This window comes from Pimephales promelas, chromosome 20 (assembly GCF_988280905.1).
Source record: "Pimephales promelas chromosome 20, fPimPro1.hap1.1, whole genome shotgun sequence".
NCBI classification, from domain to species: domain Eukaryota; kingdom Metazoa; phylum Chordata; class Actinopteri; order Cypriniformes; family Leuciscidae; genus Pimephales; species Pimephales promelas.
Window position 1 is genome coordinate 13957086 of NC_142788.1, and position 12966 is coordinate 13970051.

General features: G+C 36.7%; 1 protein-coding gene across 3 annotated transcripts in view; it reads left to right on the forward strand.

Annotated features, from left to right (window-relative positions):
* Positions 1 to 555: 555 nt before the first annotated feature.
* plxnb1a (plexin b1a) overlaps positions 556 to 12966 on the forward strand; it is an 84870-nt gene continuing 72459 nt past the window's right edge. For 2 of the 3 annotated variants that reach the window (XM_039652647.2, XM_039652648.2), the window contains exon 1: positions 556 to 922. The gene's annotated coding sequence lies outside the window, so the exon portion shown is untranslated. The remainder of the gene's footprint in view (positions 923 to 12966) is intronic. The other variant, XM_039652649.2, reaches the window with a different exon arrangement.

Below are 12966 nucleotides of genomic sequence, written 5' to 3' on the forward strand. Positions count from 1 at the left end.
TGCTTTATCTATACTTGAGATGATAAATGTGAATAGATAGATAGATAGATAGATAGATAGATAGATAGATAGATAGATAGATAGATAGATAGATAGATAGATAGATAGATAGATAGATAGATAGATAGATAGATAGATAGATAGATAGATAGATGGATGTTATATTAACAAACAAGCATGTTTTGTTTGAATGTTATTAACAAAGAAAAAATATAGGCCTAAATGTTTTTTGTTTAATGTTCTATAAAAAAACAAATGTTTTGTGTGAATGTTATATTAACAAACAAACAAATATGTTTCTGATTAAATGTATTAAAAACAACAAATAGGTTTTGTTTGAATGCAAACAAACAAACATGTTTCTGTTTCAATAAACACGCAAGTGTTTGTTTGTTTGTTCGTTTTTGTAACAAACAACCAGCACTTTTAAAAGTGTGGCTCTTTTTGTAGAGAACCTTTAGATGAATAATCACGGCTGTTTTGTGTCTCTCGTGTGTGGACTTGGACTAGGCGATGTCTGAAGCCCAGCCCTCTTCCATCAGCGGCCGCCGGGTCGCACTAGCGGACAATAACTCCACTGTGAACTGACGCTCACCTCCCGTTATTCACACAGAGCACAGCCGCGAATGATAGACAAGAGACGGGCTTCCCGGAGTTTGAGCGTCTAAAACACACTGGGACTCGTTTCACTCAGTTTTTAGGAATTCATTCATTGCGTGGAGACAGACAGCGAGGGACAAACACACACACACACACACGTGTGTAACGTTACAGGGTCGGGCACGAGCGCTCCCGGTGAAGTTATAGACTGAAAGTCTCCTCGCTCGTGCGGATTAATCGGGATTCAAATCACTGCGAGTCGGTTGGAGACGAAGCGTCGCGTTTTTTTCTTCCAAAGAAGATTTCATCGCTTTAAATGCAGGTAAGAAGATAATAATAACAACGACACTCTGTTGATTTCAAACCCGCTATGCGTTTGACACTTTCTGTTGTTGCGTGCTAGATTTAATTGGTGCACTTTAACTTCTGAGGTTTGCTGCTGATGAATTGTTTAAACGCAGATTATATCCGAGGCACAAAAGTTGCCAACACCTTTTATAAGTTACCTGAATATGTCTGTCTTTTGCTATATAAGATTGCTATATATATATATATATATATTATATATACATACACTAACTGAACATTTTCACATGAATTAGCAAGAATTGTCTAAATAGGCTATTGTCATGTTGATAGTTGCTTTTAAATCGAGGAGGTCATTCAGTCTGATGTTGTTGTTGGAAAGAGGATGTTTTGTTTCATAATTGTTGTTTTAATGTTAATGTTTACACTGGTGTATCAGATTAGCTTACAGTATTTATGATAAGGTGGTCAGGTTTTGTGAAAACCTGTAGATCATCATCCCGATGAACTTGCTGTCATGAACAGCTGCACTTAAAGGTATACACTCAGTCATTTTTTTCTAAATTAAAATGTTAACGTAATGAATTGTGCTCATGTAAAACATCATTCAAATTATGTAAACTAACATAATATTTTAGACATTCTAGACATATTGGCCTTCTAGATAAAAACGTTTGATTTGACATGGATCAGGCAATCCCTTATTCCTACCATGTTTGACTTAATCTGACCAGCATGCATTTGACTAAATTACAAGTAGCCTACTACTACTACTGTTTCTAATAATATGTTTACTTGATACAGAGCATTCAGCCAGTAGCCTACTTTACAAAGCAAGCAAGGGAACAAGACAAACTGCTTAGTAAAGCAGTTAGTAAAACTTCATACACCCAGACCAGTAGGTGTCAGTAAAGAAAAAATGACTGAGTGCACTTTACAGTAACAGTAATGGATTACTTGCACAACACAATCAACTACAACTCTGGGGATTTTAGTAAAAGCACATTATTACTAAGTTTCATGGCTTTCGGTTGATTAAAGCAATGTTTTCTGCGATAACATGAATTATCTTGAATTTGCTGAAATGTTCCTATAAATATATTGTCTTTTTGTAAATTTTGAATAATAAATGACTATATTTCCCCACTAACCTGCAGCAGTCCACAACTCGTCTCCTCATTAACAGTGTTTTTCCTCTTACTGATCATATTTCATACCTGTTGAGTAAATGAATTGACTGATAAAATGATAACTTGTGTGTGCGAATGCTCTTATTATAGTCTTTTAAAATAGTTCATTTTAGGTGGCGTTTAGTCAACAAGGTGACTACAGCACATTGGAACATGTAATAAATAAGTTCGGAAACCCAAAAACGGAAGTGCGTCATGAAGCTCAGTGCAAGTAGTCCCAGTCCGTTCACTAATACTAACAGATCACATTTGAAAATGGATCCACTGTATCCCAGTGTTCAGCTGGACTAGTCAAAATGTGAATGTGTTTGCATGCACTTTCAAAGTTCGATTTCAGTCAGACTAAAGCAGGATTCAGTCTTTTTAAAATGTCATGTTTGTTAACACTTTATTCTGACTTGAAATCACACCTGGGCTGCATTTTTAAAAAAAAAGCATCGTAACTAAGCCTAAGTAGATCGTAGAGCCGTTGCCACCAACGGTCTCTATGATCAACTTAAAGGGATACTCTACTTTTTTTGGAATAGGCTCATATTACAACTCCCTCAGAGTTAAACAGTTGGGTTTTACCTTTTTTCGAATCCATTCAGCCGATTTTCTGATATTTAGAAGAATATCTGTAACCAGACATTTTCTGGTCCCATTAAATTCCATAGTATATAGTTTTTCTACTATGGAAGTCAATGAGACCAGAAACTGTCTGGTTACTGATGTTCATCTAAATATCAGAAAATCAGCTGAATGGATTCGAAAACGGTAAAACTCAACTGGGGAGTGGTAAAATGAGCCTATATCAAAAAAAAAAAAAAGAAAAAAAGTGGAGTATCCCTTTAACTCGCAGTGTTTTTGGGAAAGGCAGACCTGGTTTTTCTGAAGTCGGTAAATGCGGTTCAAGCTGGGCTTCATCCATATCCAGAAAGATGGAAACTGTTAATGCTTAACTACACAAAAACCCGCTGTAGGAAGGTGTGAAGTACAAGAGTTTTTAATGAGTGTGTATTTTAGAAGGTCATCAATCTGCCTCCCAGCATCTGTTGCCTTGTGGTGCGTTCTTCATCTGTGTGTTTCGTTGGAGGGCTTTAGATGCCTTTTAACTATAAGGCACTGAACTTGACATTTAAGTGATCTGGTACATCTGCATCGTTCAGGCTTCAGGCAAGAAACACAAAGCAGCCTCATATTTATTTTATAAGTGTTGTGAATATTGTCATACTGGAATGAGTTTATATTATACTGGAGAATTTTAAATGAGTCACATGAGATCTAGATTTATTATAATTCCTTCTGTACAGGTTAATGGTTGCATCATTTCGATAACAACAATAAGTCCTTTGTAACTAGACGATGTTAGGTCTGTTAGACTGAAATTGTACATGTCTGGGGCCTGTTGAATAAACTGCTTAGACTTGTCTTAAAAATTAGTCATCACGTTTTTTTCTTCAAGGCTGGTCCTAACGTTTTTTTAAAGTAAGTTACATAAAAAGATGGATGGGTCTAATTTGAATTGGGAAAGTAAGACTGATTAACTGCTAATTGGACAAACTAGTTTTTAAGACGTCTTAACATAGTGGCCCAAGTCTGGTTATGTGAAGCCAGACTAACAGATCTACACTCAAATGTATATTATCTTAAATGGATGGTAACAAAACACCACCTGTGGTTACTAGAAATTCACAGTAAAAAATATGGTGTAATACGGACAGTGTTTCAGATATTATGGGATGGCATTTTGGTGCCTGTATATTTTACAACAAACTTACAACTGTATATTTAATTATGCAATTTAATTTAAATTTAATGAATCTTAATTTACCTACTTGAGGTACCATGATGTTCTTTTAACATATATATTACACACACACACACTCACACACACATTTATATATATAAAACCCTTTTACTGTTTTTTTTTTTTTACCGTAAAGGCTCGTACACACTGGGACGAATATCAGCGTGCATTATTCGTCAGCGTTTTTCAATGCGTTTTCTGTGTTCACACCCAAGCGATTCTCGCTGACGATGAGCCGAGTGAACATGCAAATTCATTCCCTGACATTAGATGGAACCAATTTGCTCTGCAATACCACTCCATATCAGTTTTCTTTCATCAAGATGTTTGTAGTGTAGTCCCTGTCTCGTTTGCCATATAGTTCTTTATGTTCTAGCACCAACGTGAACAGCAGCGTTACATTCATCTTGCCTTGCATCTTGCTCGTCTTATTTCTTCCTGGCAGTGTAGAGACGGCTACGCTACTTGGCGTATATCTTCTTCGCTGTTGCATATGTGTGCTCGGCAAGACTGTTTTGTGTTTGTGCGCCCCCAAGTTGTGTTTTACTGTAACCTCAGAAGCTCCAAACACGTGAGCAAAAGCGGCAATCTCATTGGTCAGATGGTTTTTGACGCAACGCGTCAAACAAAAAAAAACGAACGAACCCGAGACGTTTTATTAAAAATTACGCTTTTACGCGTGCCGTTTTACAGTGTGCACACGAGTCACGAGGTGTTAAACTTCGGAATTCGTCCCAGTGTGAACAGGCCTTGAGGCCGTGTGTCCATCATTTTTAGCCAGCTGAAAACGCTAGACGCTCTGCTGAAGACGCCGTGCTGTGGGCTCTTGAGAGCTTTTTGTCAGCGCAGCGTTTTTTCCGTTGAGAGGTTTCGTTGTTATGATACAGAATACCTGCAGCACAGTTTACTTGAAACTGATTTCACAGATAATTTGTTCCATACTAAAAATGTATTTTTCATCCATTTTGTGCGGTTAGCGCTGCTGGTTGATGTCGTTTTACAGAAAGAATGTTGTGACAGTTGGTCAGTGTGATTTAGTCCCGCCCCTCCTCCACTGTGATTGGACGGCTGGGTAAAAAGTGACAGTCATGAGCGCTTTTATCCAAAGTAAAAAAAAAAACAGTAAAAAACGCAGAGCGTTCGGCGCTTCAGCGTAAAAAAAAAAACCGCTCAGCACCTTGTAACGCTCAATCGTTTAAAAAACGCGACACTCCCATTGAAAACAATTGAAAACATACGCCAGGCGCGTGGAAAAATGCTTTTTTGTCGACACATGGCCTAAATGATAAATTAATTTAAAGCTGTTAAATAGAAAAACGTGCATTTGACAGTATTTTACAGTAAAATTACATATAATAATTTTTTTATATGGTTAGATCATTTACAGTTAGCCAATTCACAGTTTTTTACTGTAGCATTTTTACATTGTTTTTTTCGGAAAAAAAATAAAAAACACCCTTTTAGATATGATCGTAGCTCGGTTGTAATCTATTGCTTGACTACAGACAAACCTGTTGTAGCAAGATTCTAACTGTCCATGTGTACATATTTAATGTGTGGCTGGTGACTCTGTAAAAGCTTCATCTTTACCTGTGTTTGGCCAACAAAAGTAAACTTAAATGCAGATTTTTTTTTTTTCAGGTCCAAATGTTGAAAGTCATCATGTTATTCAATAATGTCTCCTTAACTTGACCTATCACTTATTGTTTTTTCCATATCCCCCCATAGAGGAACACTTCAAGGTTCAGTTTACCCCGCATATGCATTTTATCTCTTCATTATCTGCACAAAGACGTGAAACGTCAAGCCAAAAAATGTTGTGGTTTAAGTCAAAAAATGCTTCTCCTGTTTCCATCTCTGGCTTTCGTGATTTAGCAGAAACCTTGTTCAAAGATGGCCATCTGCTCGCTGCTTTGTAGTTTCCTTCAGCACAATATCAGATTAACCCCTCACCTCATGTTCTATGGGAGTGTGGTGTGAAGCAGAACGGGATGGTTGTAGCGTGAAACCACTGGTCTGGAGGGTGTTGGCCTGGGTTAACAGGTGGTAGCAGACATAGATCCTGAAGGGTTGGTCTCGTAATTTAAACTCGTACAGTAGTCTGTGATATTGACTCTGTCAGCCAGTTCGATCAGTACTGTGTCATATAGTACTTATATGCATCACTGAGTGAAAACTGAAAGATCGTGTAGTGCATTCTAGTTTTTGGTCTGTTGCTTTAGCTTTTTTTAGCGCTTGGTTAAATGGTGTGAGGTAATGAGCATGTATTTTAGGAGGTCATGAATCTGCTTTTCAGCATCTGTTGTGGCAGGAGGGCTTCAGATGACTTTTAACCAAGGCACTGTAACTTTTTAGTCATCTGGTACATCGACTTGCTTCATGCTTCCGCCAAGAAGCACAATTTACAATGTACAATTTACAATGTTGTGATATAATATTTTCAACTACAATGCGTTTAGATTTTAAATGCATAACAAGGCATCTAGATTTATTCTAAATCGGTTTGTACGGTGCATCAGTTTTGTTTCTGAAAGTCGATTTGAACTAGATGTAGGATTGTGTTTCCATACAAATAACAGAGATCATAAAACATTAACATCATTTCACTAGCGGTTTCCAGGCAAGAAAACGTAATAGAAATGAATGATTTTTTTTTTACTAGTCATGTTCATGGCAACACTTTACCATACAACAATGAAATAATGTTAACAAATGAGACTCAAATATCTCAAAAAGTTATATCTCAAATATAAAAATTATGGAAATCATTGGTAAAGGATGTGTAAAACCTAAAATAATCAGACATTCTCCTTTTCTAGTATTCTTGTTTAGTTCAATATATTTTTAGTCATTGTTTTCTTAACCCGAGCAATGATTTCCAAGCCCACGCATAGAAGGTTATGCAGAAATGGAATATGGGAAGTAGAAAAATCATATTTAGTGTTTATTTACAAAGGATCTGTGGGAATGTGGAAAAAGCCTTGAGGTAAAAAAAAACATTATAATTCTTTTTTCAATTCTAATTTTGTGCCCGTGCTCCTATATCGAGGTCATTTTTCTCAAAGTTGTTACCAGGTAACATGGGGATTGGTTAGATCAGATGCTCACTAATAATACGTCTGGCAAACAGATGAAAGCTTGCAAAGAGATTTGAAATTGGCCTGCTCTTTTGATTGTTGTGGTTCAGGTCAGTTCGACCCACCAGGACGGGGCACATCCTGAACCCTTTAACTCACTACCATTTGCATGTTATTGAAACGAATGCAAGTGGGATAAAAGTTAATAAGTTGTGTATTGCTATTGCTCATACTTATGGTTAGATCAGAATTAGTCTAGAGACCAGAAAATCTTGCAAGTCATCATATTGAACTCCCCTGTAACCTCCCAAAAAAACCTATAAAAAAAATATGATTTGTAATCACATTTTTTTCTTTTGTCAAATCAACTTAAATAATGAATATAGTTCAGATAACATAATATTTTGAGTTTCTGATGATTACACTGTAAAAAAAATCTTTTCATGATTAGTAATCGCAACATTTCTTCTTTTGTCAAATCAACTTAAATAATTTATTTAGTTCAGATAACATAATATTTTGAGTTTCTGGTGATTAATAAATCAATCTCCTTCATTGTATTAACTCAATTTTTCCATATCAATGAACTTAAAAGTTTAAGGCAACCAGGTTACTCACTTTTTTAAGTTAAACCAAATGTTTTTAAATCAATCTACTTCATTGTATTAACTCAATTTTTCCATTTCAATGAACTTAAAATTTTAAGGCAGCCAGGTTACTTAATTTAAGTTAAACCAACAATATTTTTTTACATAGCAACTTAGCAACATAGCAATACCCACGCATTTTGCGAAGGAAATGTATAATTAGCTAATTCACTAACCATCCCACATTTCCCACACTAGAATTGTATATTAAAATCATGTTGTTGCCTCAAAAAGTGTGTGTGTGTGTGTGTGTGTGTGTTTGCATGTGTGTATTAAAAGAAAGCCCACCCGGGACTTCTCATTAGTTCTGGTCACATGTGTAAAGGCCCTGAATACCTCTCCTTTCTTCCTGTTGGGTAAACTTGTACACCTCAGATTAGCTTATACCAGCTTTGTAGCATTTCCACTACTTTACAGCCTATAAAACCACTTTTTAAAGCCTATAAAACCAATTTGAATTCTTTCTTTAAGAGAGATGATCTTCTGAGAATAAATGACATACACCTCTTTTCTCAATGCCCTGCTGAGAAACTAAACCTCAAATGCTAGGCTAGTGTGCCAACAACCATCCTAGCTGTGCCCTGTCCATAAATAACCCTTTTCATTAGCACACGGTTTAATGTTTACTTTGCCAGAGTGAGCTTTTCCTGTATTTTTAATCTAGACTGTGGTTTGACAGAGGCCAGATATTAGGAAGCACGTGGAGGTGTTGGCTGCGCTACGAGGCGAGGACAGTTGTGGCTAGCATGATCTCTTCAGGGTGGATGATTGCTTATTCTCGGTTTATTTGAGTGGGTGTCGAATGTGTGAAAACACTTTTACTGTCTCCCACTCACACTTGTCAGTTTCTCTCTCACTGACCCCCGCACACACACACACACACACACACACACACACACACAGAGGTTCCTCACCATGATAGATTATGCTAGTGTGGCAAGTTGTTGAGCTAAAAATATATTTGCATATGTGCTGCTGTGACATAAGTGTGTTTTCCTGTGGAGGCCATTTATGGAGTTTTTACGTGAGGTTTTGGTGAATCTGGAGAACGTAGCTCATAAAATATTAAATGTTTTCTCTGATCTGACACCAGACTAAACTAAAAATTTTTGTTTATACTCTTTTTCTCGTGTCCGCTCTTGTGTTTTCCAGTTTCTTGGCTACAGTTAATTTCTTTTTTATTTATTTTCCTGTGACATTGAACTGTAAAGTAATACTTCATCCAACAGCCTCTTCCTCTCGCTTCCTTTTTTTTCTTCATGTAAAAATAATTTAACGTTTTGAAGAATCCTTTGAGTTGGAGAGTTTAGCTGTGTTTTGTACAATGTGAGCAAATCGGACTGATTCATTAATGAATTGCCAGATCGTTCTGTTCATTAATAACAAGTTAAGATCTTTCAAAGAATCAAAAGTTAATTCGTTCTCTCGCTGACTCATTCACAGCTCACTTTCATGTTAGTTTTAGGTGGCGTATTTGGAGCCGAACTGTCATTGAATGGAAAAGAGCTGCATGAAGATTTTTACCTACATTGTGTAGGATCGAACAAGATAAGCATAAGCAAAATAATGACCGAATTCTCATTTTCGGATGAACTATAAATGAGGCGATTTGCCTTTGTCCCCCTCAGAGCTATGCCAGCCATATGAAATATGGCTCCATGTAAGTACAGTAAGCCGGGTCTGTGTTACACACAGACAGCCTGACATGACAGCTGCATCTGCTCTCATTTTGCCTAATCCATAGCTGAAATGTTACAAGCCACTGGAGGGGGTTTGACCTGCGGTCCTTTTGACAATATATTGGCTTTATCTTTGGACATCCGCACAGTGACTCACATATTTGTTTGGGTGAGAGGATATTAACTTTGACTACTGAAGCAAAGCAATTGTACCAGAGTTGGCCAGCGACCTTTTGTGGGCAAGCTGCTTAAAGGGGGGAAAGGCAGTTTTTGAGACAGGATTTTAGTCACATTATAATCTTACTTTCATACTATATATATATATATATAATTATTATTGTGTACTGTACATTTTATGTAGATCTCTTGTTGAAATATAATGTAATGTCTTGTTAGAGTATAGTTTATACATTTGCATATGTGAGTTAAAATGCCTAAATAAAGTCGTTGTTATGACTAAGATTTCACCGGGTGTCATGGATCAGTGGTATAGTTCATTATCTGTTTACCTCAGCTAGTTAGCTAATTGCTCCCAGACCTCCGTGCAGATGGTTAACAGCTAGTCCATCTGTGCAGCTAGCTTCACTCCATTATTGTAATTGCATGTCTTACTGAAAGTAAAGCATCTAAATTGTGTGGAAGTGTGACGTGAATAAAGCAGGACAAATGACAATACTATAGTATTAAGTATATTTTTATTTGAGTTTTCAAAAATGTGGTTAAATGTACTGCATATATAAACAGTATACATATTAGTTTTATATACTATATTAGTTTTTTTGTAAATAGGCTTCCTACTGTTTTGAAATAGGAATGCTATAATATTTTATCAGTGCTTTCTGTGGGTTTTCCAAACGCTTACTTCTCTGCCATTGTTCAGCCAAACACATGCCATTGGTTGAACCAGTAGTTGACATGTCAGGCTGCTCAAATATACATCGACGGGATGCGCCGATGCGATAACCGATAATTCTTTATATTTGAAAGCCAATAACCGATATGTTGGCCAATAAATATAAATCCATGTTTGAAATCCTGATTACAAAAACAAAAGTCTCACAATTAAAAGCCATATCCCAAGCACACAATTATAAATGATGATCTCATTATAATTTTATGTTGCCTAAATGACAGACTTGTGTTGCACTTTGCTGTATTTTCCTTTTTCGAAGTGATTCCAATCATATTACAAGCAATTCAAAACCAGCATGATGAACATATGCAATTGTACATCTGAAGTGTCTCAGCTAAAAGAATCATCTGCTTTAAAAATGATTTGGCTTTAAAGGTTGAAATAGGATGCGCCTTCTCACGAGGTGGAGTATAAATCTATGGTGTCCTCTGAGTGTGTCTGTGAAATTTCAACTCAACATACCCCACAGATAATTTATTATAGCCTGTCAAATTTAACCCTTTTTGGGTGTGTGTCCCTTTAAATGCAAATGAGCTGCTGCTCCCAGCCCCCGTTCAGAAGACAGCCAATCTTTTACACAAGCGTTGGATACAACCACGCTTCATTGTAAGATTTCTAGAAGAAGATTTTTTATCTGTTGATATCTGATAGAATCCACGATGCCATGTATCTGAACAAGATCAGGACCTCCAGCAGAAAAATATGCCCGCAACAAAGATCCAACACTATATTAAATTGTACACACACTTTTTATCCTTGTGTGCACCAAACCCATCTAGCGTGTTTGCTGCCAAACAGCTCTTTTTTAGTTTCATCTGACCACAGAACCTAATCCCATTTGAAGTTCCAGTCGTGTCTGACAAACTGAATATGCTGGAGTTTGTTTTTGGATGAGCGAGGGGGATTTTTCTTGAAACTCTCTATTTTTTTATTTTTTTATTTTTTGGTAGGCTTCTGACCCCAAGACTCAACTAATCTCTGCAATTCTCCATCTGTGATCCTTGTAGAGTCTTTGGCCAATCAAACTCTCCTCCTCACTGTGCATTACGACAATATAGACACACGTCCTCTTCCTGGCAGATTCGTAACATCTTTAGTTGATTTGAACTTCTTAATTTTTGCCCTGATGGTGGAAATGGGGATTTTCAATGCTTTAGCTATTTTCTTACAAAACCTTTCTATTTTGTGAAGCTCAACAATCTTTTGATGCACATCAGAACCATGTTCTTTGGTTTTACTCATTGTGATGGATGATTAAGGGAATTTGCCCTTTGTGTTTCCTCACATTTAAACTCCTTTGAAACAAGAAGTCATGACTGGGCAATTTCATGTTCCTAGTCCCCTTCCCCTTTTTATGTCATCGTAGTGATACAAAAAATGATTGTGCATCCTTAGTGCAAAGAGAATTGAATGATTATGAATGATATAATTATAGTTTTTCTTTTCCTATAGAGATCCATTAACTAAACTTGCCTTGTCATGAAATGGCTTCTTATGAGGCTCTTTTTCTTCATTATGAAATCCAGTCAGTTATCACCCTGGTATTTCATTTTAAAATTGACAGACTTTGAATGCTGACACTTTGTTTCATATCAAAAGTAACAAAGCACAAATTTGATTGAAATTTTTAGATAAGATGTACTACAAATCATGTTTATTGTAGTTTTGTTAAAGGGTTAGTTCACCCAAAAATGAAAATTAAGTCATTAATTACTCACCCCCATGCTGTACCAACCCCGTAAGACCTTCGTTCGTCTTCGGAACACAAATGAAGATATTTTTGATTACATTTGAGAGCTGTATAACTACCACATTGGCTCCTAAGGGACTGCCTCTTGACGGCCAAAAAAGTCAATGAAGAAATTGTTTAAATATCCCAAGTGACTACCGTGGCTCAACTATATGTTTATCAAGCGACGCGAATACTTTTTGTGCGAAAAAACAAACAAAAATAACGAGTTTATTCGACTATTTCTTTTCTTCCTTGTAGGCCAGAACGAGACTTCCTTATAGATTTCCACGACGCATGCGCGAGAATTGCGATCTGCTCACACCAGCTTAGATCGCAATTCTCGCGCATGCGTCGTGGAAATCTAAGGAATTCTCGTTCTGGCCTACAAGGAAGAAAAGAAATAGTCGAATAAACTCGTTATTTTTGTTTGTTTTTTCGCACAAAAAGTATTCACGTCGCTTAATAAACATATAGTTGAGCCACGGTAGTCACTTGGGATATTTAAACATTTTCTTCATTGACTTTCTGGGCCGTCAAGAGGCAGTCCCTTAGGAGCCAATGTGGTAGTTATACAGCTCTCAAATGTAATCAAAAATATCTTCATTTGTGTTCCGAAGACGAACGAAGGTCTTACGGGGTTGGTACATCATGGGGGTGAGTAATTAATGACTTTATTTTCATTTTTGGGTGAACTAACCCTTTAATGCATCAACTGAATACAGACTAAAACTTCTCGGTTCATCAAAATGAAGACGAGAAAACGAGAAATCCATTGATGAAACGAGAAATCCATTTTGTCAACCCAGCCCTAGCACCCACACAACCTGTTGTAGCTTGTTTGCCCAATATTTTTGGTTGCTGAAATTTCAATGCATCACATTGTATGAATGGCACTTTAAATGTATTTTTGAATAAATGATTAGACCTAAACCAAAAAAAAGGGCTTCATGTAATTGATCCTGCAAACACTAAGTTGCACTGTATACCAACCCAGGGTGTTATACTGTGGAACAGTAGCAACAATGATTTAAAA